Genomic DNA, 18974 nt, shown 5'->3' on the forward strand with positions numbered 1-18974 from the left:
GGCCCGGTTGCGAGTTATATTTTTATAAATAAAATTACTTCCAAGGATTATATTACCATAATCACTGAAATGGCTCTTGCTCAAGTGCAGCGGAAACAAAAAAAAAAAAAAAAAAAATTAAAAAAAAAAAAAAAGAACGGAAAAAGGGGTGCAACACGAGGACTTCCCAGGAGGTCACCCATCCTAGTACTACTCTCGCCCAAGCACGCTTAACTGCGGAGTTCTGATGGGATCCGGTGCATTAGTGCTGGTATGATCGCACCCGTTCAATCACCGTAACAATTTGATTACATGCGCGTTGCCGCCCAAAAGTAAAAAACCAGAGCATTCCGAAGCTCGTAAATTCGCAACCGAGACCCCTTATTTCGAGCCTTCTTCTTCCCAAATACTGTTTTTCACCCTCCCGGTATTGTCCGATTCACAAAAGAGTCCGCCGGCTGTAAAAGCCAGGTGAACTCGCAACAAAAAAACGACGAAATATTTAAGAAATCCGCGCAACACTTGGAAATCAAGAGGCCATCCACGCCGGGCACGCTTCCGCGGGGAGTTCCGACGGGATCCGGTGCAATTTCCGCTTACGCGAACGCACCGATGCACGCCTCTTTCGAACAATTCGTTCGCATGCGCATCGACCCGCCTCAACGGGTCCTACCTTTCGAGTGCCCGTGAATTCGAGGCCGGGGCCCGGTTGCGAGTTATATTTTTATAAATAAAATTACTTCCAAGGATTATATTACCATAATCACTGAAATGGCTCTTGCTCAAGTGCAGCGGAAACAAAAAAAAAAAAAAAAAAAATTAAAAAAAAAAAAAAAGAACGGAAAAAGGGGTGCAACACGAGGACTTCCCAGGAGGTCACCCATCCTAGTACTACTCTCGCCCAAGCACGCTTAACTGCGGAGTTCTGATGGGATCCGGTGCATTAGTGCTGGTATGATCGCACCCGTTCAATCACCGTAACAATTTGATTACATGCGCGTTGCCGCCCAAAAGTAAAAAACCAGAGCATTCCGAAGCTCGTAAATTCGCAACCGAGACCCCTTATTTCGAGCCTTCTTCTTCCCAAATACTGTTTTTCACCCTCCCGGTATTGTCCGATTCACAAAAGAGTCCGCCGGCTGTAAAAGCCAGGTGAACTCGCAACAAAAAAACGACGAAATATTTAAGAAATCCGCGCAACACTTGGAAATCAAGAGGCCATCCACGCCGGGCACGCTTCCGCGGGGAGTTCCGACGGGATCCGGTGCAATTTCCGCTTACGCGAACGCACCGATGCACGCCTCTTTCGAACAATTCGTTCGCATGCGCATCGACCCGCCTCAACGGGTCCTACCTTTCGAGTGCCCGTGAATTCGAGGCCGGGGCCCGGTTGCGAGTTATATTTTTATAAATAAAATTACTTCCAAGGATTATATTACCATAATCACTGAAATGGCTCTTGCTCAAGTGCAGCGGAAACAAAAAAAAAAAAAAAAAAAATTAAAAAAAAAAAAAAAGAACGGAAAAAGGGGTGCAACACGAGGACTTCCCAGGAGGTCACCCATCCTAGTACTACTCTCGCCCAAGCACGCTTAACTGCGGAGTTCTGATGGGATCCGGTGCATTAGTGCTGGTATGATCGCACCCGTTCAATCACCGTAACAATTTGATTACATGCGCGTTGCCGCCCAAAAGTAAAAAACCAGAGCATTCCGAAGCTCGTAAATTCGCAACCGAGACCCCTTATTTCGAGCCTTCTTCTTCCCAAATACTGTTTTTCACCCTCCCGGTATTGTCCGATTCACAAAAGAGTCCGCCGGCTGTAAAAGCCAGGTGAACTCGCAACAAAAAAACGACGAAATATTTAAGAAATCCGCGCAACACTTGGAAATCAAGAGGCCATCCACGCCGGGCACGCTTCCGCGGGGAGTTCCGACGGGATCCGGTGCAATTTCCGCTTACGCGAACGCACCGATGCACGCCTCTTTCGAACAATTCGTTCGCATGCGCATCGACCCGCCTCAACGGGTCCTACCTTTCGAGTGCCCGTGAATTCGAGGCCGGGGCCCGGTTGCGAGTTATATTTTTATAAATAAAATTACTTCCAAGGATTATATTACCATAATCACTGAAATGGCTCTTGCTCAAGTGCAGCGGAAACAAAAAAAAAAAAAAAAAAATTAAAAAAAAAAAAAAAGAACGGAAAAAGGGGTGCAACACGAGGACTTCCCAGGAGGTCACCCATCCTAGTACTACTCTCGCCCAAGCACGCTTAACTGCGGAGTTCTGATGGGATCCGGTGCATTAGTGCTGGTATGATCGCACCCGTTCAATCACCGTAACAATTTGATTACATGCGCGTTGCCGCCCAAAAGTAAAAAACCAGAGCATTCCGAAGCTCGTAAATTCGCAACCGAGACCCCTTATTTCGAGCCTTCTTCTTCCCAAATACTGTTTTTCACCCTCCCGGTATTGTCCGATTCACAAAAGAGTCCGCCGGCTGTAAAAGCCAGGTGAACTCGCAACAAAAAAACGACGAAATATTTAAGAAATCCGCGCAACACTTGGAAATCAAGAGGCCATCCACGCCGGGCACGCTTCCGCGGGGAGTTCCGACGGGATCCGGTGCAATTTCCGCTTACGCGAACGCACCGATGCACGCCTCTTTCGAACAATTCGTTCGCATGCGCATCGACCCGCCTCAACGGGTCCTACCTTTCGAGTGCCCGTGAATTCGAGGCCGGGGCCCGGTTGCGAGTTATATTTTTATAAATAAAATTACTTCCAAGGATTATATTACCATAATCACTGAAATGGCTCTTGCTCAAGTGCAGCGGAAACAAAAAAAAAAAAAAAAAAAATTAAAAAAAAAAAAAAAGAACGGAAAAAGGGGTGCAACACGAGGACTTCCCAGGAGGTCACCCATCCTAGTACTACTCTCGCCCAAGCACGCTTAACTGCGGAGTTCTGATGGGATCCGGTGCATTAGTGCTGGTATGATCGCACCCGTTCAATCACCGTAACAATTTGATTACATGCGCGTTGCCGCCCAAAAGTAAAAAACCAGAGCATTCCGAAGCTCGTAAATTCGCAACCGAGACCCCTTATTTCGAGCCTTCTTCTTCCCAAATACTGTTTTTCACCCTCCCGGTATTGTCCGATTCACAAAAGAGTCCGCCGGCTGTAAAAGCCAGGTGAACTCGCAACAAAAAAACGACGAAATATTTAAGAAATCCGCGCAACACTTGGAAATCAAGAGGCCATCCACGCCGGGCACGCTTCCGCGGGGAGTTCCGACGGGATCCGGTGCAATTTCCGCTTACGCGAACGCACCGATGCACGCCTCTTTCGAACAATTCGTTCGCATGCGCATCGACCCGCCTCAACGGGTCCTACCTTTCGAGTGCCCGTGAATTCGAGGCCGGGGCCCGGTTGCGAGTTATATTTTTATAAATAAAATTACTTCCAAGGATTATATTACCATAATCACTGAAATGGCTCTTGCTCAAGTGCAGCGGAAACAAAAAAAAAAAAAAAAAAATTAAAAAAAAAAAAAAAGAACGGAAAAAGGGGTGCAACACGAGGACTTCCCAGGAGGTCACCCATCCTAGTACTACTCTCGCCCAAGCACGCTTAACTGCGGAGTTCTGATGGGATCCGGTGCATTAGTGCTGGTATGATCGCACCCGTTCAATCACCGTAACAATTTGATTACATGCGCGTTGCCGCCCAAAAGTAAAAAACCAGAGCATTCCGAAGCTCGTAAATTCGCAACCGAGACCCCTTATTTCGAGCCTTCTTCTTCCCAAATACTGTTTTTCACCCTCCCGGTATTGTCCGATTCACAAAAGAGTCCGCCGGCTGTAAAAGCCAGGTGAACTCGCAACAAAAAAACGACGAAATATTTAAGAAATCCGCGCAACACTTGGAAATCAAGAGGCCATCCACGCCGGGCACGCTTCCGCGGGGAGTTCCGACGGGATCCGGTGCAATTTCCGCTTACGCGAACGCACCGATGCACGCCTCTTTCGAACAATTCGTTCGCATGCGCATCGACCCGCCTCAACGGGTCCTACCTTTCGAGTGCCCGTGAATTCGAGGCCGGGGCCCGGTTGCGAGTTATATTTTTATAAATAAAATTACTTCCAAGGATTATATTACCATAATCACTGAAATGGCTCTTGCTCAAGTGCAGCGGAAACAAAAAAAAAAAAAAAAAAAATTAAAAAAAAAAAAAAAGAACGGAAAAAGGGGTGCAACACGAGGACTTCCCAGGAGGTCACCCATCCTAGTACTACTCTCGCCCAAGCACGCTTAACTGCGGAGTTCTGATGGGATCCGGTGCATTAGTGCTGGTATGATCGCACCCGTTCAATCACCGTAACAATTTGATTACATGCGCGTTGCCGCCCAAAAGTAAAAAACCAGAGCATTCCGAAGCTCGTAAATTCGCAACCGAGACCCCTTATTTCGAGCCTTCTTCTTCCCAAATACTGTTTTTCACCCTCCCGGTATTGTCCGATTCACAAAAGAGTCCGCCGGCTGTAAAAGCCAGGTGAACTCGCAACAAAAAAACGACGAAATATTTAAGAAATCCGCGCAACACTTGGAAATCAAGAGGCCATCCACGCCGGGCACGCTTCCGCGGGGAGTTCCGACGGGATCCGGTGCAATTTCCGCTTACGCGAACGCACCGATGCACGCCTCTTTCGAACAATTCGTTCGCATGCGCATCGACCCGCCTCAACGGGTCCTACCTTTCGAGTGCCCGTGAATTCGAGGCCGGGGCCCGGTTGCGAGTTATATTTTTATAAATAAAATTACTTCCAAGGATTATATTACCATAATCACTGAAATGGCTCTTGCTCAAGTGCAGCGGAAACAAAAAAAAAAAAAAAAAAAATTAAAAAAAAAAAAAAAGAACGGAAAAAGGGGTGCAACACGAGGACTTCCCAGGAGGTCACCCATCCTAGTACTACTCTCGCCCAAGCACGCTTAACTGCGGAGTTCTGATGGGATCCGGTGCATTAGTGCTGGTATGATCGCACCCGTTCAATCACCGTAACAATTTGATTACATGCGCGTTGCCGCCCAAAAGTAAAAAACCAGAGCATTCCGAAGCTCGTAAATTCGCAACCGAGACCCCTTATTTCGAGCCTTCTTCTTCCCAAATACTGTTTTTCACCCTCCCGGTATTGTCCGATTCACAAAAGAGTCCGCCGGCTGTAAAAGCCAGGTGAACTCGCAACAAAAAAACGACGAAATATTTAAGAAATCCGCGCAACACTTGGAAATCAAGAGGCCATCCACGCCGGGCACGCTTCCGCGGGGAGTTCCGACGGGATCCGGTGCAATTTCCGCTTACGCGAACGCACCGATGCACGCCTCTTTCGAACAATTCGTTCGCATGCGCATCGACCCGCCTCAACGGGTCCTACCTTTCGAGTGCCCGTGAATTCGAGGCCGGGGCCCGGTTGCGAGTTATATTTTTATAAATAAAATTACTTCCAAGGATTATATTACCATAATCACTGAAATGGCTCTTGCTCAAGTGCAGCGGAAACAAAAAAAAAAAAAAAAAAAATTAAAAAAAAAAAAAAAGAACGGAAAAAGGGGTGCAACACGAGGACTTCCCAGGAGGTCACCCATCCTAGTACTACTCTCGCCCAAGCACGCTTAACTGCGGAGTTCTGATGGGATCCGGTGCATTAGTGCTGGTATGATCGCACCCGTTCAATCACCGTAACAATTTGATTACATGCGCGTTGCCGCCCAAAAGTAAAAAACCAGAGCATTCCGAAGCTCGTAAATTCGCAACCGAGACCCCTTATTTCGAGCCTTCTTCTTCCCAAATACTGTTTTTCACCCTCCCGGTATTGTCCGATTCACAAAAGAGTCCGCCGGCTGTAAAAGCCAGGTGAACTCGCAACAAAAAAACGACGAAATATTTAAGAAATCCGCGCAACACTTGGAAATCAAGAGGCCATCCACGCCGGGCACGCTTCCGCGGGGAGTTCCGACGGGATCCGGTGCAATTTCCGCTTACGCGAACGCACCGATGCACGCCTCTTTCGAACAATTCGTTCGCATGCGCATCGACCCGCCTCAACGGGTCCTACCTTTCGAGTGCCCGTGAATTCGAGGCCGGGGCCCGGTTGCGAGTTATATTTTTATAAATAAAATTACTTCCAAGGATTATATTACCATAATCACTGAAATGGCTCTTGCTCAAGTGCAGCGGAAACAAAAAAAAAAAAAAAAAAATTAAAAAAAAAAAAAAAGAACGGAAAAAGGGGTGCAACACGAGGACTTCCCAGGAGGTCACCCATCCTAGTACTACTCTCGCCCAAGCACGCTTAACTGCGGAGTTCTGATGGGATCCGGTGCATTAGTGCTGGTATGATCGCACCCGTTCAATCACCGTAACAATTTGATTACATGCGCGTTGCCGCCCAAAAGTAAAAAACCAGAGCATTCCGAAGCTCGTAAATTCGCAACCGAGACCCCTTATTTCGAGCCTTCTTCTTCCCAAATACTGTTTTTCACCCTCCCGGTATTGTCCGATTCACAAAAGAGTCCGCCGGCTGTAAAAGCCAGGTGAACTCGCAACAAAAAAACGACGAAATATTTAAGAAATCCGCGCAACACTTGGAAATCAAGAGGCCATCCACGCCGGGCACGCTTCCGCGGGGAGTTCCGACGGGATCCGGTGCAATTTCCGCTTACGCGAACGCACCGATGCACGCCTCTTTCGAACAATTCGTTCGCATGCGCATCGACCCGCCTCAACGGGTCCTACCTTTCGAGTGCCCGTGAATTCGAGGCCGGGGCCCGGTTGCGAGTTATATTTTTATAAATAAAATTACTTCCAAGGATTATATTACCATAATCACTGAAATGGCTCTTGCTCAAGTGCAGCGGAAACAAAAAAAAAAAAAAAAAAAATTAAAAAAAAAAAAAAAGAACGGAAAAAGGGGTGCAACACGAGGACTTCCCAGGAGGTCACCCATCCTAGTACTACTCTCGCCCAAGCACGCTTAACTGCGGAGTTCTGATGGGATCCGGTGCATTAGTGCTGGTATGATCGCACCCGTTCAATCACCGTAACAATTTGATTACATGCGCGTTGCCGCCCAAAAGTAAAAAACCAGAGCATTCCGAAGCTCGTAAATTCGCAACCGAGACCCCTTATTTCGAGCCTTCTTCTTCCCAAATACTGTTTTTCACCCTCCCGGTATTGTCCGATTCACAAAAGAGTCCGCCGGCTGTAAAAGCCAGGTGAACTCGCAACAAAAAAACGACGAAATATTTAAGAAATCCGCGCAACACTTGGAAATCAAGAGGCCATCCACGCCGGGCACGCTTCCGCGGGGAGTTCCGACGGGATCCGGTGCAATTTCCGCTTACGCGAACGCACCGATGCACGCCTCTTTCGAACAATTCGTTCGCATGCGCATCGACCCGCCTCAACGGGTCCTACCTTTCGAGTGCCCGTGAATTCGAGGCCGGGGCCCGGTTGCGAGTTATATTTTTATAAATAAAATTACTTCCAAGGATTATATTACCATAATCACTGAAATGGCTCTTGCTCAAGTGCAGCGGAAACAAAAAAAAAAAAAAAAAAAATTAAAAAAAAAAAAAAAGAACGGAAAAAGGGGTGCAACACGAGGACTTCCCAGGAGGTCACCCATCCTAGTACTACTCTCGCCCAAGCACGCTTAACTGCGGAGTTCTGATGGGATCCGGTGCATTAGTGCTGGTATGATCGCACCCGTTCAATCACCGTAACAATTTGATTACATGCGCGTTGCCGCCCAAAAGTAAAAAACCAGAGCATTCCGAAGCTCGTAAATTCGCAACCGAGACCCCTTATTTCGAGCCTTCTTCTTCCCAAATACTGTTTTTCACCCTCCCGGTATTGTCCGATTCACAAAAGAGTCCGCCGGCTGTAAAAGCCAGGTGAACTCGCAACAAAAAAACGACGAAATATTTAAGAAATCCGCGCAACACTTGGAAATCAAGAGGCCATCCACGCCGGGCACGCTTCCGCGGGGAGTTCCGACGGGATCCGGTGCAATTTCCGCTTACGCGAACGCACCGATGCACGCCTCTTTCGAACAATTCGTTCGCATGCGCATCGACCCGCCTCAACGGGTCCTACCTTTCGAGTGCCCGTGAATTCGAGGCCGGGGCCCGGTTGCGAGTTATATTTTTATAAATAAAATTACTTCCAAGGATTATATTACCATAATCACTGAAATGGCTCTTGCTCAAGTGCAGCGGAAACAAAAAAAAAAAAAAAAAAATTAAAAAAAAAAAAAAAGAACGGAAAAAGGGGTGCAACACGAGGACTTCCCAGGAGGTCACCCATCCTAGTACTACTCTCGCCCAAGCACGCTTAACTGCGGAGTTCTGATGGGATCCGGTGCATTAGTGCTGGTATGATCGCACCCGTTCAATCACCGTAACAATTTGATTACATGCGCGTTGCCGCCCAAAAGTAAAAAACCAGAGCATTCCGAAGCTCGTAAATTCGCAACCGAGACCCCTTATTTCGAGCCTTCTTCTTCCCAAATACTGTTTTTCACCCTCCCGGTATTGTCCGATTCACAAAAGAGTCCGCCGGCTGTAAAAGCCAGGTGAACTCGCAACAAAAAAACGACGAAATATTTAAGAAATCCGCGCAACACTTGGAAATCAAGAGGCCATCCACGCCGGGCACGCTTCCGCGGGGAGTTCCGACGGGATCCGGTGCAATTTCCGCTTACGCGAACGCACCGATGCACGCCTCTTTCGAACAATTCGTTCGCATGCGCATCGACCCGCCTCAACGGGTCCTACCTTTCGAGTGCCCGTGAATTCGAGGCCGGGGCCCGGTTGCGAGTTATATTTTTATAAATAAAATTACTTCCAAGGATTATATTACCATAATCACTGAAATGGCTCTTGCTCAAGTGCAGCGGAAACAAAAAAAAAAAAAAAAAAATTAAAAAAAAAAAAAAAGAACGGAAAAAGGGGTGCAACACGAGGACTTCCCAGGAGGTCACCCATCCTAGTACTACTCTCGCCCAAGCACGCTTAACGAGTTCTGATGGGATCCGGTGCATTAGTGCTGGTATGATCGCACCCGTTCAATCACCGTAACAATTTGATTACATGCGCGTTGCCGCCCAAAAGTAAAAAACCAGAGCATTCCGAAGCTCGTAAATTCGCAACCGAGACCCCTTATTTCGAGCCTTCTTCTTCCCAAATACTGTTTTTCACCCTCCCGGTATTGTCCGATTCACAAAAGAGTCCGCCGGCTGTAAAAGCCAGGTGAACTCGCAACAAAAAAACGACGAAATATTTAAGAAATCCGCGCAACACTTGGAAATCAAGAGGCCATCCACGCCGGGCACGCTTCCGCGGGGAGTTCCGACGGGATCCGGTGCAATTTCCGCTTACGCGAACGCACCGATGCACGCCTCTTTCGAACAATTCGTTCGCATGCGCATCGACCCGCCTCAACGGGTCCTACCTTTCGAGTGCCCGTGAATTCGAGGCCGGGGCCCGGTTGCGAGTTATATTTTTATAAATAAAATTACTTCCAAGGATTATATTACCATAATCACTGAAATGGCTCTTGCTCAAGTGCAGCGGAAACAAAAAAAAAAAAAAAAAAAATTAAAAAAAAAAAAAAAGAACGGAAAAAGGGGTGCAACACGAGGACTTCCCAGGAGGTCACCCATCCTAGTACTACTCTCGCCCGAGCACGCTTAACTGCGGAGTTCTGATGGGATCCGGTGCATTAGTGCTGGTATGATCGCACCCGTTCAATCACCGTAACAATTTGATTACATGCGCGTTGCCGCCCAAAAGTAAAAAACCAGAGCATTCCGAAGCTCGTAAATTCGCAACCGAGACCCCTTATTTCGAGCCTTCTTCTTCCCAAATACTGTTTTTCACCCTCCCGGTATTGTCCGATTCACAAAAGAGTCCGCCGGCTGTAAAAGCCAGGTGAACTCGCAACAAAAAAACGACGAAATATTTAAGAAATCCGCGCAACACTTGGAAATCAAGAGGCCATCCACGCCGGGCACGCTTCCGCGGGGAGTTCCGACGGGATCCGGTGCAATTTCCGCTTACGCGAACGCACCGATGCACGCCTCTTTCGAACAATTCGTTCGCATGCGCATCGACCCGCCTCAACGGGTCCTACCTTTCGAGTGCCCGTGAATTCGAGGCCGGGGCCCGGTTGCGAGTTATATTTTTATAAATAAAATTACTTCCAAGGATTATATTACCATAATCACTGAAATGGCTCTTGCTCAAGTGCAGCGGAAACAAAAAAAAAAAAAAAAAAAATTAAAAAAAAAAAAAAAGAACGGAAAAAGGGGTGCAACACGAGGACTTCCCAGGAGGTCACCCATCCTAGTACTACTCTCGCCCAAGCACGCTTAACTGCGGAGTTCTGATGGGATCCGGTGCATTAGTGCTGGTATGATCGCACCCGTTCAATCACCGTAACAATTTGATTACATGCGCGTTGCCGCCCAAAAGTAAAAAACCAGAGCATTCCGAAGCTCGTAAATTCGCAACCGAGACCCCTTATTTCGAGCCTTCTTCTTCCCAAATACTGTTTTTCACCCTCCCGGTATTGTCCGATTCACAAAAGAGTCCGCCGGCTGTAAAAGCCAGGTGAACTCGCAACAAAAAAACGACGAAATATTTAAGAAATCCGCGCAACACTTGGAAATCAAGAGGCCATCCACGCCGGGCACGCTTCCGCGGGGAGTTCCGACGGGATCCGGTGCAATTTCCGCTTACGCGAACGCACCGATGCACGCCTCTTTCGAACAATTCGTTCGCATGCGCATCGACCCGCCTCAACGGGTCCTACCTTTCGAGTGCCCGTGAATTCGAGGCCGGGGCCCGGTTGCGAGTTATATTTTTATAAATAAAATTACTTCCAAGGATTATATTACCATAATCACTGAAATGGCTCTTGCTCAAGTGCAGCGGAAACAAAAAAAAAAAAAAAAAAAATTAAAAAAAAAAAAAAAGAACGGAAAAAGGGGTGCAACACGAGGACTTCCCAGGAGGTCACCCATCCTAGTACTACTCTCGCCCAAGCACGCTTAACTGCGGAGTTCTGATGGGATCCGGTGCATTAGTGCTGGTATGATCGCACCCGTTCAATCACCGTAACAATTTGATTACATGCGCGTTGCCGCCCAAAAGTAAAAAACCAGAGCATTCCGAAGCTCGTAAATTCGCAACCGAGACCCCTTATTTCGAGCCTTCTTCTTCCCAAATACTGTTTTTCACCCTCCCGGTATTGTCCGATTCACAAAAGAGTCCGCCGGCTGTAAAAGCCAGGTGAACTCGCAACAAAAAAACGACGAAATATTTAAGAAATCCGCGCAACACTTGGAAATCAAGAGGCCATCCACGCCGGGCACGCTTCCGCGGGGAGTTCCGACGGGATCCGGTGCAATTTCCGCTTACGCGAACGCACCGATGCACGCCTCTTTCGAACAATTCGTTCGCATGCGCATCGACCCGCCTCAACGGGTCCTACCTTTCGAGTGCCCGTGAATTCGAGGCCGGGGCCCGGTTGCGAGTTATATTTTTATAAATAAAATTACTTCCAAGGATTATATTACCATAATCACTGAAATGGCTCTTGCTCAAGTGCAGCGGAAACAAAAAAAAAAAAAAAAAAAATTAAAAAAAAAAAAAAAGAACGGAAAAAGGGGTGCAACACGAGGACTTCCCAGGAGGTCACCCATCCTAGTACTACTCTCGCCCGAGCACGCTTAACTGCGGAGTTCTGATGGGATCCGGTGCATTAGTGCTGGTATGATCGCACCCGTTCAATCACCGTAACAATTTGATTACATGCGCGTTGCCGCCCAAAAGTAAAAAACCAGAGCATTCCGAAGCTCGTAAATTCGCAACCGAGACCCCTTATTTCGAGCCTTCTTCTTCCCAAATACTGTTTTTCACCCTCCCGGTATTGTCCGATTCACAAAAGAGTCCGCCGGCTGTAAAAGCCAGGTGAACTCGCAACAAAAAAACGACGAAATATTTAAGAAATCCGCGCAACACTTGGAAATCAAGAGGCCATCCACGCCGGGCACGCTTCCGCGGGGAGTTCCGACGGGATCCGGTGCAATTTCCGCTTACGCGAACGCACCGATGCACGCCTCTTTCGAACAATTCGTTCGCATGCGCATCGACCCGCCTCAACGGGTCCTACCTTTCGAGTGCCCGTGAATTCGAGGCCGGGGCCCGGTTGCGAGTTATATTTTTATAAATAAAATTACTTCCAAGGATTATATTACCATAATCACTGAAATGGCTCTTGCTCAAGTGCAGCGGAAACAAAAAAAAAAAAAAAAAAAATTAAAAAAAAAAAAAAAAGAACGGAAAAAGGGGTGCAACACGAGGACTTCCCAGGAGGTCACCCATCCTAGTACTACTCTCGCCCAAGCACGCTTAACTGCGGAGTTCTGATGGGATCCGGTGCATTAGTGCTGGTATGATCGCACCCGTTCAATCACCGTAACAATTTGATTACATGCGCGTTGCCGCCCAAAAGTAAAAAACCAGAGCATTCCGAAGCTCGTAAATTCGCAACCGAGACCCCTTATTTCGAGCCTTCTTCTTCCCAAATACTGTTTTTCACCCTCCCGGTATTGTCCGATTCACAAAAGAGTCCGCCGGCTGTAAAAGCCAGGTGAACTCGCAACAAAAAAACGACGAAATATTTAAGAAATCCGCGCAACACTTGGAAATCAAGAGGCCATCCACGCCGGGCACGCTTCCGCGGGGAGTTCCGACGGGATCCGGTGCAATTTCCGCTTACGCGAACGCACCGATGCACGCCTCTTTCGAACAATTCGTTCGCATGCGCATCGACCCGCCTCAACGGGTCCTACCTTTCGAGTGCCCGTGAATTCGAGGCCGGGGCCCGGTTGCGAGTTATATTTTTATAAATAAAATTACTTCCAAGGATTATATTACCATAATCACTGAAATGGCTCTTGCTCAAGTGCAGCGGAAACAAAAAAAAAAAAAAAAAAAATTAAAAAAAAAAAAAAAGAACGGAAAAAGGGGTGCAACACGAGGACTTCCCAGGAGGTCACCCATCCTAGTACTACTCTCGCCCAAGCACGCTTAACTGCGGAGTTCTGATGGGATCCGGTGCATTAGTGCTGGTATGATCGCACCCGTTCAATCACCGTAACAATTTGATTACATGCGCGTTGCCGCCCAAAAGTAAAAAACCAGAGCATTCCGAAGCTCGTAAATTCGCAACCGAGACCCCTTATTTCGAGCCTTCTTCTTCCCAAATACTGTTTTTCACCCTCCCGGTATTGTCCGATTCACAAAAGAGTCCGCCGGCTGTAAAAGCCAGGTGAACTCGCAACAAAAAAACGACGAAATATTTAAGAAATCCGCGCAACACTTGGAAATCAAGAGGCCATCCACGCCGGGCACGCTTCCGCGGGGAGTTCCGACGGGATCCGGTGCAATTTCCGCTTACGCGAACGCACCGATGCACGCCTCTTTCGAACAATTCGTTCGCATGCGCATCGACCCGCCTCAACGGGTCCTACCTTTCGAGTGCCCGTGAATTCGAGGCCGGGGCCCGGTTGCGAGTTATATTTTTATAAATAAAATTACTTCCAAGGATTATATTACCATAATCACTGAAATGGCTCTTGCTCAAGTGCAGCGGAAACAAAAAAAAAAAAAAAAAAAATTAAAAAAAAAAAAAAAGAACGGAAAAAGGGGTGCAACACGAGGACTTCCCAGGAGGTCACCCATCCTAGTACTACTCTCGCCCAAGCACGCTTAACTGCGGAGTTCTGATGGGATCCGGTGCATTAGTGCTGGTATGATCGCACCCGTTCAATCACCGTAACAATTTGATTACATGCGCGTTGCCGCCCAAAAGTAAAAAACCAGAGCATTCCGAAGCTCGTAAATTCGCAACCGAGACCCCTTATTTCGAGCCTTCTTCTTCCCAAATACTGTTTTTCACCCTCCCGGTATTGTCCGATTCACAAAAGAGTCCGCCGGCTGTAAAAGCCAGGTGAACTCGCAACAAAAAAACGACGAAATATTTAAGAAATCCGCGCAACACTTGGAAATCAAGAGGCCATCCACGCCGGGCACGCTTCCGCGGGGAGTTCCGACGGGATCCGGTGCAATTTCCGCTTACGCGAACGCACCGATGCACGCCTCTTTCGAACAATTCGTTCGCATGCGCATCGACCCGCCTCAACGGGTCCTACCTTTCGAGTGCCCGTGAATTCGAGGCCGGGGCCCGGTTGCGAGTTATATTTTTATAAATAAAATTACTTCCAAGGATTATATTACCATAATCACTGAAATGGCTCTTGCTCAAGTGCAGCGGAAACAAAAAAAAAAAAAAAAAAATTAAAAAAAAAAAAAAAAGAACGGAAAAAGGGGTGCAACACGAGGACTTCCCAGGAGGTCACCCATCCTAGTACTACTCTCGCCCAAGCACGCTTAACTGCGGAGTTCTGATGGGATCCGGTGCATTAGTGCTGGTATGATCGCACCCGTTCAATCACCGTAACAATTTGATTACATGCGCGTTGCCGCCCAAAAGTAAAAAACCAGAGCATTCCGAAGCTCGTAAATTCGCAACCGAGACCCCTTATTTCGAGCCTTCTTCTTCCCAAATACTGTTTTTCACCCTCCCGGTATTGTCCGATTCACAAAAGAGTCCGCCGGCTGTAAAAGCCAGGTGAACTCGCAACAAAAAAACGACGAAATATTTAAGAAATCCGCGCAACACTTGGAAATCAAGAGGCCATCCACGCCGGGCACGCTTCCGCGGGGAGTTCCGACGGGATCCGGTGCAATTTCCGCTTACGCGAACGCACCGATGCACGCCTCTTTCGAACAATTCGTTCGCATGCGCATCGACCCGCCTCAACGGGTCCTACCTTTCGAGTGCCCGTGAATTCGAGGCCGGGGCCCGGTTGCGAGTTATATTTTTATAAATAAAATTACTTCCAAGGATTATATTACCATAATCACTGAAATGGCTCTTGCTCAAGTGCAGCGGAAACAAAAAAAAAAAAAAAAAAAATTAAAAAAAAAAAAAAAGAACGGAAAAAGGGGTGCAACACGAGGACTTCCCAGGAGGTCACCCATCCTAGTACTACTCTCGCCCAAGCACGCTTAACTGCGGAGTTCTGATGGGATCCGGTGCATTAGTGCTGGTATGATCGCACCCGTTCAATCACCGTAACAATTTGATTACATGCGCGTTGCCGCCCAAAAGTAAAAAACCAGAGCATTCCGAAGCTCGTAAATTCGCAACCGAGACCCCTTATTTCGAGCCTTCTTCTTCCCAAATACTGTTTTTCACCCTCCCGGTATTGTCCGATTCACAAAAGAGTCCGCCGGCTGTAAAAGCCAGGTGAACTCGCAACAAAAAAACGACGAAATATTTAAGAAATCCGCGCAACACTTGGAAATCAAGAGGCCATCCACGCCGGGCACGCTTCCGCGGGGAGTTCCGACGGGATCCGGTGCAATTTCCGCTTACGCGAACGCACCGATGCACGCCTCTTTCGAACAATTCGTTCGCATGCGCATCGACCCGCCTCAACGGGTCCTACCTTTCGAGTGCCCGTGAATTCGAGGCCGGGGCCCGGTTGCGAGTTATATTTTTATAAATAAAATTACTTCCAAGGATTATATTACCATAATCACTGAAATGGCTCTTGCTCAAGTGCAGCGGAAACAAAAAAAAAAAAAAAAAAATTAAAAAAAAAAAAAAAGAACGGAAAAAGGGGTGCAACACGAGGACTTCCCAGGAGGTCACCCATCCTAGTACTACTCTCGCCCAAGCACGCTTAACTGCGGAGTTCTGATGGGATCCGGTGCATTAGTGCTGGTATGATCGCACCCGTTCAATCACCGTAACAATTTGATTACATGCGCGTTGCCGCCCAAAAGTAAAAAACCAGAGCATTCCGAAGCTCGTAAATTCGCAACCGAGACCCCTTATTTCGAGCCTTCTTCTTCCCAAATACTGTTTTTCACCCTCCCGGTATTGTCCGATTCACAAAAGAGTCCGCCGGCTGTAAAAGCCAGGTGAACTCGCAACAAAAAAACGACGAAATATTTAAGAAATCCGCGCAACACTTGGAAATCAAGAGGCCATCCACGCCGGGCACGCTTCCGCGGGGAGTTCCGACGGGATCCGGTGCAATTTCCGCTTACGCGAACGCACCGATGCACGCCTCTTTCGAACAATTCGTTCGCATGCGCATCGACCCGCCTCAACGGGTCCTACCTTTCGAGTGCCCGTGAATTCGAGGCCGGGGCCCGGTTGCGAGTTATATTTTTATAAATAAAATTACTTCCAAGGATTATATTACCATAATCACTGAAATGGCTCTTGCTCAAGTGCAGCGGAAACAAAAAAAAAAAAAAAAAAATTAAAAAAAAAAAAAAAGAACGGAAAAAGGGGTGCAACACGAGGACTTCCCAGGAGGTCACCCATCCTAGTACTACTCTCGCCCAAGCACGCTTAACTGCGGAGTTCTGATGGGATCCGGTGCATTAGTGCTGGTATGATCGCACCCGTTCAATCACCGTAACAATTTGATTACATGCGCGTTGCCGCCCAAAAGTAAAAAACCAGAGCATTCCGAAGCTCGTAAATTCGCAACCGAGACCCCTTATTTCGAGCCTTCTTCTTCCCAAATACTGTTTTTCACCCTCCCGGTATTGTCCGATTCACAAAAGAGTCCGCCGGCTGTAAAAGCCAGGTGAACTCGCAACAAAAAAACGACGAAATATTTAAGAAATCCGCGCAACACTTGGAAATCAAGAGGCCATCCACGCCGGGCACGCTTCCGCGGGGAGTTCCGACGGGATCCGGTGCAATTTCCGCTTACGCGAACGCACCGATGCACGCCTCTTTCGAACAATTCGTTCGCATGCGCATCGACCCGCCTCAACGGGTCCTACCTTTCGAGTGCCCGTGAATTCGAGGCCGGGGCCCGGTTGCGAGTTATATTTTTATAAATAAAATTACTTCCAAGGATTATATTACCATAATCACTGAAATGGCTCTTGCTCAAGTGCAGCGGAAACAAAAAAAAAAAAAAAAAAATTAAAAAAAAAAAAAAAGAACGGAAAAAGGGGTGCAACACGAGGACTTCCCAGGAGGTCACCCATCCTAGTACTACTCTCGCCCAAGCACGCTTAACTGCGGAGTTCTGATGGGATCCGGTGCATTAGTGCTGGTATGATCGCACCCGTTCAATCACCGTAACAATTTGATTACATGCGCGTTGCCGCCCAAAAGTAAAAAACCAGAGCATTCCGAAGCTCGTAAATTCGCAACCGAGACCCCTTATTTCGAGCCTTCTTCTTCCCAAATACTGTTTTTCACCCTCCCGGTATTGTCCGATTCACAAAAGAGTCCGCCGGCTGTAAAAGCCAGGTGAACTCGCAACAAAAAAACGACGAAATATTTAAGAAATCCGCGCAACACTTGGAAATCAAGAGGCCATCCACGCCGGGCACGCTTCCGCGGGGAGTTCCGACGGGATCCGGTGCAATTTCCGCTTACGCGAACGCACCGATGCACGCCTCTTTCGAACAATTCGTTCGCGATGCGCATCGACCCGCCTCAACGGGTCCTACCTTTCGAGTGCCCGTGAATTCGAGGCCGGGGCCCGGTTGCGAGTTATATTTTTATAAATAAAATTACTTCCAAGGATTATATTACCATAATCACTGAAATGGCTCTTGCTCAAGTGCAGCGGAAACAAAAAAAAAAAAAAAAAAATTAAAAAAAAAAAAAAAGAACGGAAAAAGGGGTGCAACACGAGGACTTCCCAGGAGGTCACCCATCCTAGTACTACTCTCGCCCAAGCACGCTTAACTGCGGAGTTCTGATGGGATCCGGTGCATTAGTGCTGGTATGATCGCACCCGTTCAATCACCGTAACAATTTGATTACATGCGCGTTGCCGCCCAAAAGTAAAAAACCAGAGCATTCCGAAGCTCGTAAATTCGCAACCGAGACCCCTTATTTCGAGCCTTCTTCTTCCCAAATACTGTTTTTCACCCTCCCGGTATTGTCCGATTCACAAAAGAGTCCGCCGGCTGTAAAAGCCAGGTGAACTCGCAACAAAAAAACGACGAAATATTTAAGAAATCCGCGCAACACTTGGAAATCAAGAGGCCATCCACGCCGGGCACGCTTCCGCGGGGAGTTCCGACGGGATCCGGTGCAATTTCCGCTTACGCGAACGCACCGATGCACGCCTCTTTCGAACAATTCGTTCGCATGCGCATCGACCCGCCTCAACGGGTCCTACCTTTCGAGTGCCCGTGAATTCGAGGCCGGGGCCCGGTTGCGAGTTATATTTTTATAAATAAAATTACTTCCAAGGATTATATTACCATAATCACTGAAATGGCTCTTGCTCAAGTGCAGCGGAAACAAAAAAAAAAAAAAAAAAATTAAAAAAAAAAAAAAAGAACGGAAAAAGGGGTGCAACACGAGGACTTCCCAGGAGGTCACCCATCCTAGTACTACTCTCGCCCAAGCACGCTTAACTGCGGAGTTCTGATGGGATCCGGTGCATTAGTGCTGGTATGATCGCACCCGTTCAATCACCGTAACAATTTGATTACATGCGCGTTGCCGCCCAAAAGTAAAAAACCAGAGCATTCCGAAGCTCGTAAATTCGCAACCGAGACCCCTTATTTCGAGCCTTCTTCTTCCCAAATACTGTTTTTCACCCTCCCGGTATTGTCCGATTCACAAAAGAGTCCGCCGGCTGTAAAAGCCAGGTGAACTCGCAACAAAAAAACGACGAAATATTTAAGAAATCCGCGCAACACTTGGAAATCAAGAGGCCATCCACGCCGGGCACGCTTCCGCGGGGAGTTCCGACGGGATCCGGTGCAATTTCCGCTTACGCGAACGCACCGATGCACGC

At 47.7% G+C, this 18974-nt stretch overlaps 28 non-coding genes across 28 annotated transcripts; all 28 read right to left on the reverse strand.

Moving 5' to 3' along the window:
• Positions 1–145: 145 nt before the first annotated feature.
• On the reverse strand, positions 146–264 carry LOC130811607 (5S ribosomal RNA). The gene has a single exon (XR_009041239.1). It is a non-coding gene; the product is annotated as a 5S ribosomal RNA (ribosomal RNA).
• Positions 265–826: 562 nt separating this feature from the next.
• Positions 827–945, reverse strand: LOC130811609 (5S ribosomal RNA). Its single transcript, XR_009041241.1, has one exon. It is a non-coding gene; the product is annotated as a 5S ribosomal RNA (ribosomal RNA).
• Positions 946–1507: 562 nt separating this feature from the next.
• LOC130811610 (5S ribosomal RNA) lies at positions 1508–1626 on the reverse strand. Its single transcript, XR_009041242.1, has one exon. It is a non-coding gene; the product is annotated as a 5S ribosomal RNA (ribosomal RNA).
• Positions 1627–2187: 561 nt separating this feature from the next.
• LOC130811611 (5S ribosomal RNA) lies at positions 2188–2306 on the reverse strand. Its single transcript, XR_009041243.1, has one exon. It is a non-coding gene; the product is annotated as a 5S ribosomal RNA (ribosomal RNA).
• A 562-nt stretch (positions 2307–2868) lies between these two features.
• On the reverse strand, positions 2869–2987 carry LOC130811612 (5S ribosomal RNA). The gene has a single exon (XR_009041244.1). It is a non-coding gene; the product is annotated as a 5S ribosomal RNA (ribosomal RNA).
• Positions 2988–3548: 561 nt separating this feature from the next.
• On the reverse strand, positions 3549–3667 carry LOC130811613 (5S ribosomal RNA). Its single transcript, XR_009041245.1, has one exon. It is a non-coding gene; the product is annotated as a 5S ribosomal RNA (ribosomal RNA).
• Positions 3668–4229: 562 nt separating this feature from the next.
• LOC130811614 (5S ribosomal RNA) lies at positions 4230–4348 on the reverse strand. Its single transcript, XR_009041246.1, has one exon. It is a non-coding gene; the product is annotated as a 5S ribosomal RNA (ribosomal RNA).
• Positions 4349–4910: 562 nt separating this feature from the next.
• Positions 4911–5029, reverse strand: LOC130811615 (5S ribosomal RNA). Its single transcript, XR_009041247.1, has one exon. It is a non-coding gene; the product is annotated as a 5S ribosomal RNA (ribosomal RNA).
• A 562-nt stretch (positions 5030–5591) lies between these two features.
• Positions 5592–5710, reverse strand: LOC130811616 (5S ribosomal RNA). The gene has a single exon (XR_009041248.1). It is a non-coding gene; the product is annotated as a 5S ribosomal RNA (ribosomal RNA).
• Positions 5711–6271: 561 nt separating this feature from the next.
• Positions 6272–6390, reverse strand: LOC130811617 (5S ribosomal RNA). The gene has a single exon (XR_009041249.1). It is a non-coding gene; the product is annotated as a 5S ribosomal RNA (ribosomal RNA).
• A 562-nt stretch (positions 6391–6952) lies between these two features.
• On the reverse strand, positions 6953–7071 carry LOC130811618 (5S ribosomal RNA). The gene has a single exon (XR_009041250.1). It is a non-coding gene; the product is annotated as a 5S ribosomal RNA (ribosomal RNA).
• Positions 7072–7633: 562 nt separating this feature from the next.
• Positions 7634–7752, reverse strand: LOC130811620 (5S ribosomal RNA). The gene has a single exon (XR_009041252.1). It is a non-coding gene; the product is annotated as a 5S ribosomal RNA (ribosomal RNA).
• Positions 7753–8313: 561 nt separating this feature from the next.
• Positions 8314–8432, reverse strand: LOC130811622 (5S ribosomal RNA). Its single transcript, XR_009041253.1, has one exon. It is a non-coding gene; the product is annotated as a 5S ribosomal RNA (ribosomal RNA).
• Positions 8433–8993: 561 nt separating this feature from the next.
• LOC130811905 (5S ribosomal RNA) lies at positions 8994–9108 on the reverse strand. The gene has a single exon (XR_009041521.1). It is a non-coding gene; the product is annotated as a 5S ribosomal RNA (ribosomal RNA).
• A 562-nt stretch (positions 9109–9670) lies between these two features.
• LOC130811719 (5S ribosomal RNA) lies at positions 9671–9789 on the reverse strand. The gene has a single exon (XR_009041347.1). It is a non-coding gene; the product is annotated as a 5S ribosomal RNA (ribosomal RNA).
• Positions 9790–10351: 562 nt separating this feature from the next.
• Positions 10352–10470, reverse strand: LOC130811623 (5S ribosomal RNA). Its single transcript, XR_009041254.1, has one exon. It is a non-coding gene; the product is annotated as a 5S ribosomal RNA (ribosomal RNA).
• Positions 10471–11032: 562 nt separating this feature from the next.
• On the reverse strand, positions 11033–11151 carry LOC130811624 (5S ribosomal RNA). Its single transcript, XR_009041255.1, has one exon. It is a non-coding gene; the product is annotated as a 5S ribosomal RNA (ribosomal RNA).
• Positions 11152–11713: 562 nt separating this feature from the next.
• Positions 11714–11832, reverse strand: LOC130811722 (5S ribosomal RNA). Its single transcript, XR_009041348.1, has one exon. It is a non-coding gene; the product is annotated as a 5S ribosomal RNA (ribosomal RNA).
• Positions 11833–12395: 563 nt separating this feature from the next.
• LOC130811625 (5S ribosomal RNA) lies at positions 12396–12514 on the reverse strand. Its single transcript, XR_009041256.1, has one exon. It is a non-coding gene; the product is annotated as a 5S ribosomal RNA (ribosomal RNA).
• A 562-nt stretch (positions 12515–13076) lies between these two features.
• Positions 13077–13195, reverse strand: LOC130811627 (5S ribosomal RNA). Its single transcript, XR_009041258.1, has one exon. It is a non-coding gene; the product is annotated as a 5S ribosomal RNA (ribosomal RNA).
• A 562-nt stretch (positions 13196–13757) lies between these two features.
• On the reverse strand, positions 13758–13876 carry LOC130811628 (5S ribosomal RNA). Its single transcript, XR_009041259.1, has one exon. It is a non-coding gene; the product is annotated as a 5S ribosomal RNA (ribosomal RNA).
• Positions 13877–14438: 562 nt separating this feature from the next.
• LOC130811629 (5S ribosomal RNA) lies at positions 14439–14557 on the reverse strand. Its single transcript, XR_009041260.1, has one exon. It is a non-coding gene; the product is annotated as a 5S ribosomal RNA (ribosomal RNA).
• A 562-nt stretch (positions 14558–15119) lies between these two features.
• On the reverse strand, positions 15120–15238 carry LOC130811630 (5S ribosomal RNA). The gene has a single exon (XR_009041261.1). It is a non-coding gene; the product is annotated as a 5S ribosomal RNA (ribosomal RNA).
• A 561-nt stretch (positions 15239–15799) lies between these two features.
• LOC130811631 (5S ribosomal RNA) lies at positions 15800–15918 on the reverse strand. The gene has a single exon (XR_009041262.1). It is a non-coding gene; the product is annotated as a 5S ribosomal RNA (ribosomal RNA).
• Positions 15919–16479: 561 nt separating this feature from the next.
• On the reverse strand, positions 16480–16598 carry LOC130811633 (5S ribosomal RNA). Its single transcript, XR_009041264.1, has one exon. It is a non-coding gene; the product is annotated as a 5S ribosomal RNA (ribosomal RNA).
• A 561-nt stretch (positions 16599–17159) lies between these two features.
• Positions 17160–17278, reverse strand: LOC130811634 (5S ribosomal RNA). Its single transcript, XR_009041265.1, has one exon. It is a non-coding gene; the product is annotated as a 5S ribosomal RNA (ribosomal RNA).
• A 562-nt stretch (positions 17279–17840) lies between these two features.
• Positions 17841–17959, reverse strand: LOC130811635 (5S ribosomal RNA). The gene has a single exon (XR_009041266.1). It is a non-coding gene; the product is annotated as a 5S ribosomal RNA (ribosomal RNA).
• A 561-nt stretch (positions 17960–18520) lies between these two features.
• Positions 18521–18639, reverse strand: LOC130811636 (5S ribosomal RNA). The gene has a single exon (XR_009041267.1). It is a non-coding gene; the product is annotated as a 5S ribosomal RNA (ribosomal RNA).
• Positions 18640–18974: the final 335 nt, after the last annotated feature.

The sequence above is a fragment of the Amaranthus tricolor genome, chromosome 4 (assembly GCF_026212465.1).
Source record: "Amaranthus tricolor cultivar Red isolate AtriRed21 chromosome 4, ASM2621246v1, whole genome shotgun sequence".
In the NCBI taxonomy this organism is placed as follows: Eukaryota; Viridiplantae; Streptophyta; class Magnoliopsida; order Caryophyllales; family Amaranthaceae; genus Amaranthus; species Amaranthus tricolor.